The sequence below is a fragment of the Oryx dammah genome, unplaced genomic scaffold, assembly GCF_014754425.2.
Source record: "Oryx dammah isolate SB20612 unplaced genomic scaffold, SCBI_Odam_1.1 HiC_scaffold_16, whole genome shotgun sequence".
Taxonomy (NCBI): Eukaryota; Metazoa; Chordata; class Mammalia; order Artiodactyla; family Bovidae; genus Oryx; species Oryx dammah.
In genome coordinates, this window is record NW_024070200.1 from 47,209,906 (window position 1) to 47,222,727 (window position 12,822).

Sequence of the window (12,822 nt, forward strand, 5' to 3'; positions counted from 1 at the left end):
AAGCTTCAGTTCAGTTCAGTTCAGTTCAGTTCAGATGCTCAGTCGTGTCCGACTCTTTGTGACCCCATGAATCACAGCACACCAGGCCTCCCTGTCCATCACCAACTCCTGGAGTTCACCCAGACTCACGTCTGTCGAGCAGTGATGCCATCCAGCCATCTCATCCTCTGTCGTCCCCTTCTCCTCCTGTCCCCAATCCCTCCCAGCATCAGAATCTTTTCCAATGAGTCAACTCTTCGCATGAGGTGGCCAAAGTACTGGAGTTTCAGCTTTAGCATCATTCCTTCCAAAGAAATCCCAGGACTGATCTCCTTCAGAATGGACTGGTTGGATCTCCTTGCAGTCCAAGGGACTCTCAAGAGTCTTCTCCAACACCACAGTTCAAAAGCATCAATTCTTTGGCGCTCAGCCTTCTTCACAGTCCAACTCTCACATCCATAAGCTTCTTAAGACCCCAAATAAACCCTTTTCTTATTTGTAGCCTTCTGTGGTTTGGGTTTTTTTTTTTTTTTTTTTTTTGGTTGACAACCTCAGATTCTTCCACAGCAACGTTCAAGACCAGAAGACAAGAGAGCTGAGTGTTCACAGTGGTATGGAAAGGGGAAACCAAGAATGTTACACTGCTGGGGTTGTTTGGATTCATAGACACCATGGAAATAGTATCCTTGAGCCTTTTCTTGAAGGAAAAAAAAAAAAAAAACAAGAAAACATAGTCGTGAATCCAGCTAACCGTTAGAAGTGTTCATTTTGGGGAATTCCCTGGCAGTCCACTGGTTAGGACTCAGTGCTTCCGCTGCCATGGCCCGGGGTTCAATCCCTGGCTGGAGAACTAAGATCCTACCAGCCGTGCAGAGCGATACCCCTACCCAAAAAAAGTGTCTATTTTTTCCAAAAGTAAAATCAAGGATTTCCCTTGTGGTCCAGTGGTTAAGAATCTGCCTCGCAATGCAGGGCACACCGGTTCGATGCCTGGCCGGGGAACTAAGATCCCCCCATGCCAACTGGGCCCCCACACCACGGTTAGAGTCAGTGCCCCACAACTAGGACCCGAAACGACCAAATAAATGAATATTTTTTTAAAAAAGGTAAAATCGTGACTCTCAGACAATATAAAAGGAGCACATGTCAAAATTTTTATTGAACTCCTTAAGTAATGAAGGAACAAGTAATATTTCCCAGCTAGTTCAAAGGAAAATTGGAAACAACACACACATATAGGCAGATAAATACTGAAACGAATTCACATGGACGAGCAGGAACTGTTCAATGGCCACAGACAGCAGTCAGTTGCCTTCCGCTGGACAAAACCAATTTACATTTCTAGATGCAGGACGCCCACCAGTCTTTTGTTGTTTTTGTCCAAATCCAAAGTCTTTCACAGGTTTTACTGATTCAACCGGGAGATGACTCCAAACGCAAAATTCAGGGACACGATGTGCTCAAAAGAAAGAATGAAATCTATTTAAGTACAGAACTAAGCCAAAATACTAGGAGAATTATAGATGCGGAACAGAGTATAAGTGTTATAAACCTTGACAAAGTGAAAATATTAACATCAGAACCAGGAGCTGTGGGGAGTGGGAAAGGAGGAAGTGATCCCAAGACATATTGAGCCTGCCCTAAGTGGAGGGTTTATTCTTTTTCCCCAAGACTCCAATCTCTTAATGGGTTTCATGATTTTTTTCTTAATGTTTCATAAATTCATTAGGAACGAATATCTCTGTGGAAAATAAAAGTTTATTTAAGATTCAGCAAGTTTTTCATTTTCTTTCCATTAAACTCAATAAAAATTAAATACTTTTTGTTTAAAATAGAGCAGGTGTGATACAATCCCACGTTTTAAAATTATTTCGGCTTCCCAGGTGGCTCAGTGGTGAAGAATCTGCCTGCAAGGCAGGAGACATAGGGTTCGATCCCTGGAGGAGTAAATGGCAACCCACTCCAATATTCTTGTCTGGAGAATCCCATGGACAGAGAACCCTGGTGGGCTACAGTTTATGGGGGTCACAAAGAGTCGGACTCGACTTAGCCACTAAATGACAACCACCGATTGACCTTTCTACCTGTACCTCATTATCTCCCCCAAGCTCTCTGTGCACAGTTGGCATTCACCAAATGTTAGCAGTGGATAATTGGCTGTATTAAGCCTCTGCTCCATGCCAGAAAGTTCTAGGATCTGGGAACACAGTACAGAGTAGAAGAGATAGAGCTCCTGCGCTCAGGAAGTTGGCATTCTAGCCAGGGGATTTGTGGCTTCCTTCTTTGTACTTTTCTAACTTGCTTGTTTTGTCTGAGAAGGAGCATGTATCATTCTCATAAAAACAACAGTCATTACCTTCACACACACCTCAGATGACTTTTCTGAACAGTCAGTGTTGAGAACCACTATCTTGTGAGCAATATGAGTCATTAACACTTTAGTGCAAATACGGTTTTTAGAAAGTCAGCATGAGGACCCAGAGTCTCTGCAGATCCCAACCTAGGGAACCTGACTCCTGGGAAGAGCTGAAGAGGGGAGGTGGTCCCAAGGTCTTCAGACCCCTCAGCTGAAAGAAACTCTGAGCTTGTCTCCCGAGCCCCTCAACCAGAGGTTCCCATCCCTGCCCTGGGATCCTAAGCCTATGAGACAGACACCCACTCTAGCAGGCACTGGAACCAGGCAGCTGGGGGCCCAGCCCAGTCTTGCTAAGTGTCTGGGACGTGCCTGGCCAGGGTTCTCCTCCCTCAGCCCTGGGGATGCCTGAGCCCCATCTGACTCCACTGCCCTCACCTCCCACTCCCATCTCTTTTTTTTTTTCTTTTCCAATTTTTGGCCACACTTTGAGGCAGGCAGGATCCTAGCGCCCTGACCAGGAGTCGAATCCATGTCCCTGCACTGGAAGGGGTTTCTTTTTTTTTCTTAACTGTATCTCTTTATTTTTGGCTGTGCTGGTCTCTGTTGCTGCACGGGCTCTTGTCTAGCTGCAGGGAGCGGGGTTACTTGCCAGCTGCGGTGCATGGCATTCTCCCTGCAGTGGTTTCTCTCGTGGGGCTCAGGCTCTAGGGCGGCTTCAGTAGTTGCGGCTCCTGGGCTCTAGAGCACAGGCTCAGTAGATGGAGAGCGGGGGCTTAGTTGCTCCGAGGCATGTGGGATCATCCAGGACCAGGGATCGAACCTGTGTCCTCTTCACTGGCAGGCAGATTCTCTACCACTGAGCCACCAGAGAAGCCCGGAAGGTGGGTTCTTCATCACTGGGCCTCCAAGGAAGTCCCCCACTCCCGCCTCTTGGGCGGAGCCCTGATCCTGCCCTTTTCCATTTGTCCCCTCACTCTAGCCACCCCAACCTAAGCCCACCCTCCCCACGCCAGCCTGCCTTTGCACACACTTTTTTCCTCCACCAGAACCCTCTTCCTGCCTCCTTCCCTTGCCCCTGGATCCCCAGACCCCTTCCTCTGGAAGCCTCCCTGACATACCTACCCCCCTCAGGTCAGGGCTTTGCCCTCTGGCGGTGGGCTGAGCGCCCCCTGGGACAGCCCAGTGCCAGCCGGGCCTGCTGTCCGGGAGGCAGGAAAGCATGTGGGTAAGACTGGGCCCTGACCTCTTACCATCAGGGCGACCTCAGTGAGGTCCCTTGTCCTCGCTGACTGTTTCCTCATCTGAAAAACAAGGACATTGTCAAGTCTTCCTCATGAGGCCCTTGAAGGGAATAAAGAAGATAATTCATATTGCTTTATTTTAAGGTCTGTTGCAAGAATAGCAATGAAATATGCACTTAAAGGAGGAGGGGAAAGTGAAAGGGGGAAATAAATCATCAAGTTGGAAAGGTTTAATTGGGAAAAAAAAGTCGAACTTTCCAGAGGGGACAGAGAATCCCTCCAAAGCCCACTGCCAGCCTGCAGGTCCAGGGGCTGGACACTGTCAGGCTCACAGAAGATCACGGGCAGGGCTGGGCCCCCGCGCCTGCAGGCCCAGTGGGAGCTTCCTTCTCAGACCCCCATCTTTTCTAGCTCAGCCCCACTCAGAGTCCCGGGAATGATCACCCTACACAGTGTCCACCAGCTCCCTCAGAAGTTCCCTAAAACTGTTGTCTCTATTCATGTAGCGAGCTCGCCGAGCAAACGTGGCTCCGGAACAAGCCCCCAGCCCCCGTGGGTGAATTGAGGTCTCCCCGCTCCAGTGGTGCCGGGTGACTCTTGGAGCAGGTGGGGGGCGAGCGGGAGGGCTGGGGCTGTCACCCTGTGTCGCCTGATGCGCCTCCTCCCCCCTCCATCAGGAAACGGTGGCGTGAACTCTTCCCCTCGTCTGCTGTGGGGGAGGCCCGAGGAGCTGGGCTCAGCACCCCTGACATGCACGCGGAGCGTGTGACAGGCAAGGCTGCCGTCTGAGCCCCTGCTCCGCCCCCGCCAACGGCTCCCCAACCTTCCTGACCCCCCCAACCTCTGGTCTGCACCCCCGTAGTTCCCAGTGAGCAAAACTTAAAAGTCACATTCACCCCTGCTGGACTCCTACTCTGTGAACCAGGTGCTTATCTCACCTGCAAGGTGGGGAGATTGTCCCCATTCTACAGGCAGAGAGACTGAGGCAAAGAGCAGGCGCTGGGTTGCTCTAGGTCACCCAGCTGAGACTGGCAGGCCTACCCGGCTCTGAGCTCTTCTGCCTCACTCTTTTGCCCCAGTCCCAGTGCTGGGCTGAGACAGGGTCGTGAGACACAGGGAGCACTGAGTGAGGCTGCAGGGGAGGGGGTCTCTGAGGGACATGGGAGCCCGGCTATGGGGTTTACGGCAGGCTCTGAGGAAATGCGGGCTCCCCAGGTGGCTCAGTGGTAAAGAATCCACCTGCCAATGCAGGAGATGCAAGAGATGCAGGTTCGATCCCTGGGTCGGGAAGACCCCCTGGAGGAGGAAATGGCAACACACTCCAGTGTTCTTGCCAGGAGAATCTCACGGATGGAGGAGCCTAGCAGGCTACAGTCAATGGGGTCACAAAGAGCTGGACCTGACTGAGCCTCTGAGTGCACTGAGGGGATGGGTACGGAGGAGCTACCCTCCCTCCTTGTGAGCACACTCCGGAGACCCTCATTCCTTTTCTGGGCTTGCAGTACTCCATGGAGGCGTGTGCTTGTGTGCCCCATCATGTTCCACTCTTTGCGACTCCATGGACTGCATGTAGCCTACCAGGCTCCACTGTCTATGGAATTTTCATGCAAAATACTGGAGTGGGTTGCCATTTCCTTCTCCAGGGCATCTTCCAGACCCAGGAGTCGAACCTACATCTCCGGCATTGGCCAGGGGATTCTTTACCACTGAGTCACCAGGGAAGCCCAGAATCCCTGATCCCCTCCCCCACTCTTGGACACGGAGGAGGTTATTTCTAGTCTTGCTAAGACAGGCAGTGCTGTGATGACATCCCTCTCCATGCCTCTGTGTGTGTGTGTGTGTGTGTGTGTGTGTGTGTGTGTGTATGTGACAGATTCTCCCAGGGCTCCCTCCAGCCCCACAGATGGGATAGTGGGCCTCTCGCCAGGAGGATGCAGTTTCCAGGAGGGCCCCTCACTTGGGACTGACCCAAGCTTACTCCAGAGCCAGCCAGTCCCCAGGAGGCAGCTCCCCAGAAAGACTGCCCAGGAACCACCGATAGCCTGTCCTTACACCAGAGTTTTGTTTGTTTGGCTGGTTGGGGTTTTTGGCCAAAGGGCAGTGCTGGGCTCCGGCCCTGGGTGTTCAATGGACAGAGCTGGTCTGGGCAGATTGTTATGCAAATCAGATGAGGAAGCCAAGCTTGGGGATCAGGGGCACTTTCCTGATGGGTTGCCTGCCAGGGAGGAAGGGGACCTTAGGGACCCCACCCCTACAGGAGTCCTGAGGGGTTCAAGGAAAGCACAGTGACCCCCCGGTCCCAGAGAAACAGGTCCAGCCATCGCCCCAGCTCCTGCATTCCTGGAGCCACTCCAGAGAGCTCAGAAGCCAGTCTGGGCAGGTGCTGAGACTGTGTGGCCGTTTCCTTGCCCTTTGCCAATTCTGGCTCCTCAGACGCCTACATGGCGTCCCTGGGTGTTGCAGGAATATTTGATGGGGGCGCCCCTGTGCCCACAGCCCTGACCCTTCTGCACAGTGAATGGGTCTAGGTCATGGGCACCGGCACAGAGCCTGGGTACATCATACATGCCCAGTGCTCTGGCCCACTGGAAACCCTCCCAGTCCCACACTGACAGGGAGTGGGGCAAAGTCGTGTCTGGCCGAGGGCCCCAAGCAGGGCCCGCCCCAGGGAGGACAAAAAACAGGACTCCATCAGCTCTCTGGCCAGAGCTACTAGCAACAGATGAAGAAGAGGGAGGAGGAAGAGAAATGAAGAAATCCTTTCCTGGAGCCCGAGGCCTGTGGGGCGAGGCTGGAAGAGCCCAGGCCAGCTTCCTTCAAATGGTGCATATATTACATGACATTCCTAGATAGAGTTCAGTTTCTCTCACCTTCTTTGGTGCATTTCAGGAATTGTTTTTTAGCTAATTATCTTAAGGGTGCCTAGGATTGGCGATTCTAACAAGCCTCGTTTCAGACACAGGCTTCAGGTGTCCCCACTCACCTTTGTTCTTGGTGAGTTTTGCCTGCGTCTGTGCTCAGGGCGAGCTCATTAAACAAATTAGCTGTGCTGTTGTGTGCTCCCTGACTGTTGTTGAGGAATGGCAGTGTCAGAGACGCTATGGATCTCACGAGAGAAGAGTCATATTCAGCTCCTCTGCAGACTCGCCAATCGGGAGGTGACACGGAGCCAAGCAATATTCAGTTTCCATGCACATCGATGCCTGTCAATTGATCATTAGCATGTTTTTTTGTTCCGAGCTTCCCTGGTGGCTCAGTGGTAAAGAATCTACCACAATGCAGGACACCTGGATTCAATCCCTGGGTTGGGAAGATTTGCCAGAGAAGGAAATGGCAAACCATTCCAGTGTTCTTGCCTGGAGAATCCCATGGACAGAGGAGCCTGGCGGGCCACAGTCCATGGGGTCACAAACGAGTTGGACACAACTTAGTGACTAAACAGCAACAAAGTTTTTGTTTTATTCTAGCTGCCCCCATGGCTTCCTTGGTAGCTCAGATGGTAAAGAATCTGCCTTCAATGCAGGAGACCTGGGTGGGGGCGGGGGGTGGAGGTGTTGGACCATGGAGAAGGTTGAGCGCCAAAGAATTGATGCTTTTAAATTGTTGTGCAGGCGAAGACTCTTGAAAGTCCACTGAACTGCAAGGAGATCAAACCAGCCAATCCTAGAGGAAATCAGTCCTGAATATTCATTGGAAGGACTGATGCTGAAGCTCCAATACTTTGACTGTCTGATGCAGAGGGACTGTTCGTTGGAAAAGACCTTGATGCTGGGAAAGATTGAAGGCAAGAGGAGAAAGGGACGACAGAGAATGAGATGGTTGGATGGCATCACTGACTCAATGGACATCAGTTTGAGCAAACTCTGGGAGATCGTGAAGGACAGGGAAGCCTGGTGTGCTGCAGTCCATGGGGGTAGCAAAGAGATACGATTTAGCAGCTGAACGACAACAAATTGCCTCCACTCTTCCTGAGTGGAGGCTGAAAAAACAGCCCAGTTCGGTTGCTCCCGATGGTTTGCTCGGGTGAAGATCTGGGTCGGGCCACCTGCTACTCAATGCCTAGTGCTGAGACCAGGCCTCTGGGTCTGTGCCTGGGAAGCCTCTAGCTACTATCCTTGGAAAAAGAGGTCCAATCATGACTGTCACACATATATAAAAATGAACATGTGTTAAAGAGTTTATTACACTCCTAAATCCATAGGAAAACTAAGAGATATAATCAGTTCAAAAGAGAAGGTGAAGAACAGACACACTTGTTGATTGGGACTACTGAAATGGAGGTAGACAAGGAGGCAGAACCGGGGAGGGCCAGCCAGTCGATGTTCTGCAGGCGGGTTCTGAATCCACAGTATAGACCGAAATTGGTTTGCGTTGCCATCAGTTACCCAGGATTTGCAGAGCTGTAAAATAGCCTTCATAAAATGGAATCCATAATCCCGGGGCGGTCTTGCAGAGTTGAAGTAATGCAGGGCTTCTCCACAGATAGTACTATGATCTGCCCCCCACCCTGAGCACCCAAAGCCCTTCACCCGACCTGCTGAGGCCATGCCTCCCCCAGAACGCCCTCCCTGGCTTCAGACAGGGTGGGTATTATCCACTCTGCTTCCCTAGCCCCTGCAACTCCTTTTTTAAAAATATCTAATTTTATTTATGTATTTATTTTTGGCTCTGCTGGATCTTTGTTGCTGCGAGGGCTTTTTCTTCAGCTGTCTGGAGCGGGGGCTACTTTTCACTGCAGCTTGGGGACTTATGGGGTCGCAGAGTATGGGCTCTAGGCACGTGGGCTCAGTAGCTGTGGTTCCCGGGCCCTGAACACAGGCTCACTAGTTGTGGCCCAAAGGCTTAGTTGCTCCAAGGCATGTGGGATCTTCCTGGACCAGGGATGGGACCCGTGTCTCTTGCATTGACAGGACTCTTTACTACTGAGCCACCAGGGAAGCCCCGTCCCTGCAACTTCTGATCACACTATCTCTTCCATCAGACCATGAGATTCTCAAAAGAGAAGTTGTGTCTTCTCCACCTCTCATTGTGCCTATGAGAACTCAAGATACATTTGTTGAATGAATAAGTAAAATGAATGAGAGAACAAAGCAAAAAGACAGCATCCTAAAATCAGGGTGGGCTTCACTGGTTGGCTCAGTGGTAAAGAATCCACCTGCCAATGCGGGAGACCCGGATTTGATCCCTGAGTCAGGAAGATCCCCTGGAGAAGGAAATGGCAACCCACTCCAGTATTCTTGCCTGGGCAATCCCATGGACAGAGGAACCTGGCAGGCCACAGTCCATGAAGGTCGCTAAGGAGTCAGATACAACTGAGCAACTAAACAACAAAAACCAGGTGGTCCACAGGATGCCCCCCACCCCTTTAAGAAAGTAAAAGACTCCTGAGGCAGCAGGCAAAAGTCAGCAGAGCCTCATGAAAATGTGTAAGTCTCCATCTTGATCTTACTAAGGGCATCTCAGAAGTAAGAAGTAAGACTCCAAGAATGAACAAGCTTCGAAATGCTGGGTTACACATAAACAGGTTCTTTGCTTTTTCCTTTTTCGTCACAACATGTCTGAGAGCCTCTGATATATCAGAGTGCCAGAGAATGCAGTGTTCCAGCATTTTTCATGCTTATCAGATAGTGAAGTGAATTTTTTAGATGGGGCAAAGGTGAGGGTTCTGGAGAATTCACATTGAGAAACACCAATTTAATCCAACTGGCTTGATGTATTGAACGAGATATAAATCATTATCACCTGGGTCAGAATTCTGGCTCCACCATTAGTGTCCTTGTGGCCTTGGACAAGTTAATGCCTCTACACTTTGCCGTTTTCATCTGCACGATGGTTCTAAACTCGCCTCAAAGTTGCAGCAGGGGGCGGGTTAAATGATGTACAGCAAGGAAAACACTTAGCATAGAGCCTGGACAGGGTGTACTCAATAAATGTGAACCGTGTCATTATTATTTATAAAACCACGAAGGGCCATTTATTGATTGTGCCTTTGCATCGCCTCACTTGAGCCTCGCAACAAGCCTGAGGCCAGATGAGAAAGATGAGGCAGATGAGGATAAAAGACTTGAGGGGTGAAGTCCCTGGCCCAGGGCCTTGTAGCCCCAAGCCACCAGTGCTCCTGGACCAGGCACAAGACCTTAAGAACAAGCTTAGGCCAGGACTTGGCATGAAATAGTTGCTTAAGAAAGACTGGTTTCTCCTCTCCTGCCTTCTTCCCTCCTTCCCTACCAGCCGAGAGTCATGCCAGGCCCCAGTGTCTAGGTTACCCCTGGCCAGGGTTGTGGTGGAGTGGACAGTGCTCAGGCCAAAGGCTCCACAGGACACAGGCTAAGCCTGGCTTCCTCCCCACCCCCAACTGAGATGCTCCCTTCACTTTCTCTTCCTCATCCTGCCTGCACCCTACCCTTTGACACATCCCTGAAGTTATTTGGAGACTTGAGACCCCCCAGGGGTCCCTCCATGCTCTTCCCCATATTGGTGACACAGCTTCACTCTCAACACACACAAAGGGCTTAAAATCATTCTTGACTCAATGAATGAGTGAAGCCTGTGTGTTGCAGCTTGAGCTGGCTGACGGGGCCACCAGGGGCTGCCTACAGGCTAAACATAGACCCAAGGACTTTCCTGATGGTCCACAGGCTAAGACTCTGTGTGCCCAACGCAGGGGGCCTGGGTTCGATCCCTGGTCTGGGAACTAGATCCACATGCCAAAACGTAAAAGATCCTGCGAGCTGCAACTAAGACCTGGCCCAGCCAAATAAATAAGTAATTTTTTAAGAAATAAATTTAAAAAATTTTAAAAATAAATAAATAAACACAATCCCACACAGAGGCCCCGCCCTGGGCCTGGCCTCAGGAACACTGTCCTGGCTGAATACATGCTCAGAGAAATGACTCAGCATGAGTGCTCAGATGCAATTTTCCACGTTTTATGGACTAAAGGTATTTTCACAACAGTCGGCGTTGATGAATCAATAGCAGGCTGTAAATAGAGCAAAGGAAAAAAATGGCCCAGGTCTGAGACCCCACCCACACAAGGGCCTCCCAGGCTGTAAGCTTCTTTTCCATCCTGGCAAATAATAACACAAACTCCCCACCCCCACATCCCTAAAAATTACATGGAGACCCATCCAGGCCACTTCCTTAACTAAGGAGGGAGGTGAGTAACAAAGTTGGTCCTACAGCCTCAGACACAGCTCAGTCCTTCGGGTGCCTCTGTTCTCCAATGAGTCTGGAAGCCAGTATCCTGGAACCAAGAATCCAAGGGCCCTGCGCTGAGCCAGGATGGGGGTGGGGAGGAAGATGACCCTCCCCCCACTCCTTGCCCCAGCAAAGAGAGTCCTGCTTGGGGGAAATGACACACGTGCTGAAAAACTTGTTCAGTCACTCAGTCGTGTCCAGCTCTTTGCGATACCATAGGCTACAGCATGTCAGGCTTCCCTGTCCTTCACTGTCTCCTGAAGTTTGCTCAGACTCAAGTCCATCGAGGCCATGATGCCATCCAACCATCTCATCCTCTGTCGTCCCCTTCTTCTACTGCCCTCAATCTTTTCCCAGCCTCAGGGTCTTGGTAGCCAAAGCATGTGAAAAACAAAGAGGGTGGAGCTTCATCCTCCCCAAGGAATCCGATGGGAAGGCTGTAGCATGTGGGGTGGCCCTGCCAGTTCAAACCTCCTACCCGCCCCAACTCATGCATTCAGTCAGTCAATTAGCAAGCACTTTCTAAGGACCCGCCTCTCAGCTGCACCCCAGACCTTCCCATCTCAGCCAATGACATCACCAGCCACTGTGGCCAAGAAACAAGGAGTCGTCTTGGATCCCCAGTTCTTCTTACCCGTCAGCAAATCCCACCCTCTTTATGTCTGTCACAGATCCAATATCAGTCCATTCCTTAGCCTTGCTGCTCTCCTCTGGCTTGGACACTGCAGCAGCCACCAACTGGACTCCTGACCCCTTGGCCTTGGCCTAAAATCCATTCTCCACTCCTCAGAGTGACCTCGACACAGCATCATTCTGACTCCACCATTTCCTGTCCTCAAACCCTCTGAGGGGTCCTACTGAATACTTAACCTTTTAAAGGAAATTAAGGACACCAGCTTTGGCATCAGGCTATAAAGAGATGAAATGAACAGAAGAAGGGCCCAGAGGCAGGATTGTGCATAAATGAGAACTTGCTATATGACAAGGAGGCATCACCAGCCAGAGGGGAAAAGACAGACTCTTTTATAAATGGTGTTGGGACAAGTGGTGATCCATATGGAAAAAGTAAAATTAGATCCCAACTGACACCACACACACACAACTCCAGGTGGATTCCAGGCTTACATGTGAAAAACAAAATGTTTAACACATTTAGGAGAAAATCTAGGAGAATATTTTTATGACCCAAGGATAAGGAAAGATTTCTTTTTTAAACAAACCTTTTGTTAATTACAATATGCATTTTGAAAGCACACATTATGATTGTGCCGCTCCATAAAATTTCACAAAGTGAACCTGGCTTTGTACCCCACACCCACGCCAAGAAATAGGATGCAACCAGCAACTCAGAAAAAGCCTCCCTGTGCTTCTTGACAGGGAAGAACATCTTAGGTGCAAAAAAGCATCAGCTGTGAAGGAAAATATAATGAGTCTGATGACATTAACACTCAAATCTTCAGTTCAACAAAAAATATCATAAACAAGATTAAAAGATATGCCACAATCTGGGAGGAGATATTTGCAATATACACGACCAGCAGGAGATTTGTTTCCAGCATATATAAAGGACTTCTGCAAATCAAGAAGACAACCAACCCAACAAAAAAATTCAGCAGAAGTTGTCAACAAATACCTCCTAGGAAAAGAAACTGGTATGGCCAGTAAGTGTTAGTCACTCAGTTGTGTCTGACTCTTTGCAACCCCACAGACTGTAGTCGGCCAGGCTCCTCTGTCCATGGAATTCTCCAGGCAAGAATACTGAAGTGGGTGCCATTCCCTCCTCCAGAGAATCTTCCTGACCCAGGGATGGAACCCAGGTCTACCTGCATTGTAGGCAGATTCTTTACCATCTGAGACACCAGAGAAGCACAATAATCATATAAGAAAAAAGGTGGTACCTTGCCAGTCTCAGAGAAATGCAGATTAAAACAACAGTGAGATATTGCCTTCAAATGGGCAAAGATTAAAAAAAAAAAAGCTGGTGCTGCCCAAAGCAGACCCCGTGGCTGGTGGAGGAACAGATGAGGCCACTTGACACTTGCATGA

General features: G+C 50.0%; 1 long non-coding RNA gene across 1 annotated transcript; it reads right to left on the reverse strand.

Annotated features, from left to right (window-relative positions):
* Nucleotides 1–1,110: 1,110 nt before the first annotated feature.
* On the reverse strand, nt 1,111–11,489 carry LOC120875623. Its single transcript, XR_005724003.1, has 3 exons — nt 11,411–11,489; nt 3,586–3,636; nt 1,111–1,438 (listed from the first exon to the last, which is right to left on the reverse strand). It is a non-coding gene; the product is annotated as an uncharacterized LOC120875623 (long non-coding RNA).
* Between the last annotated feature and the right edge of the window lie 1,333 nt (nt 11,490–12,822).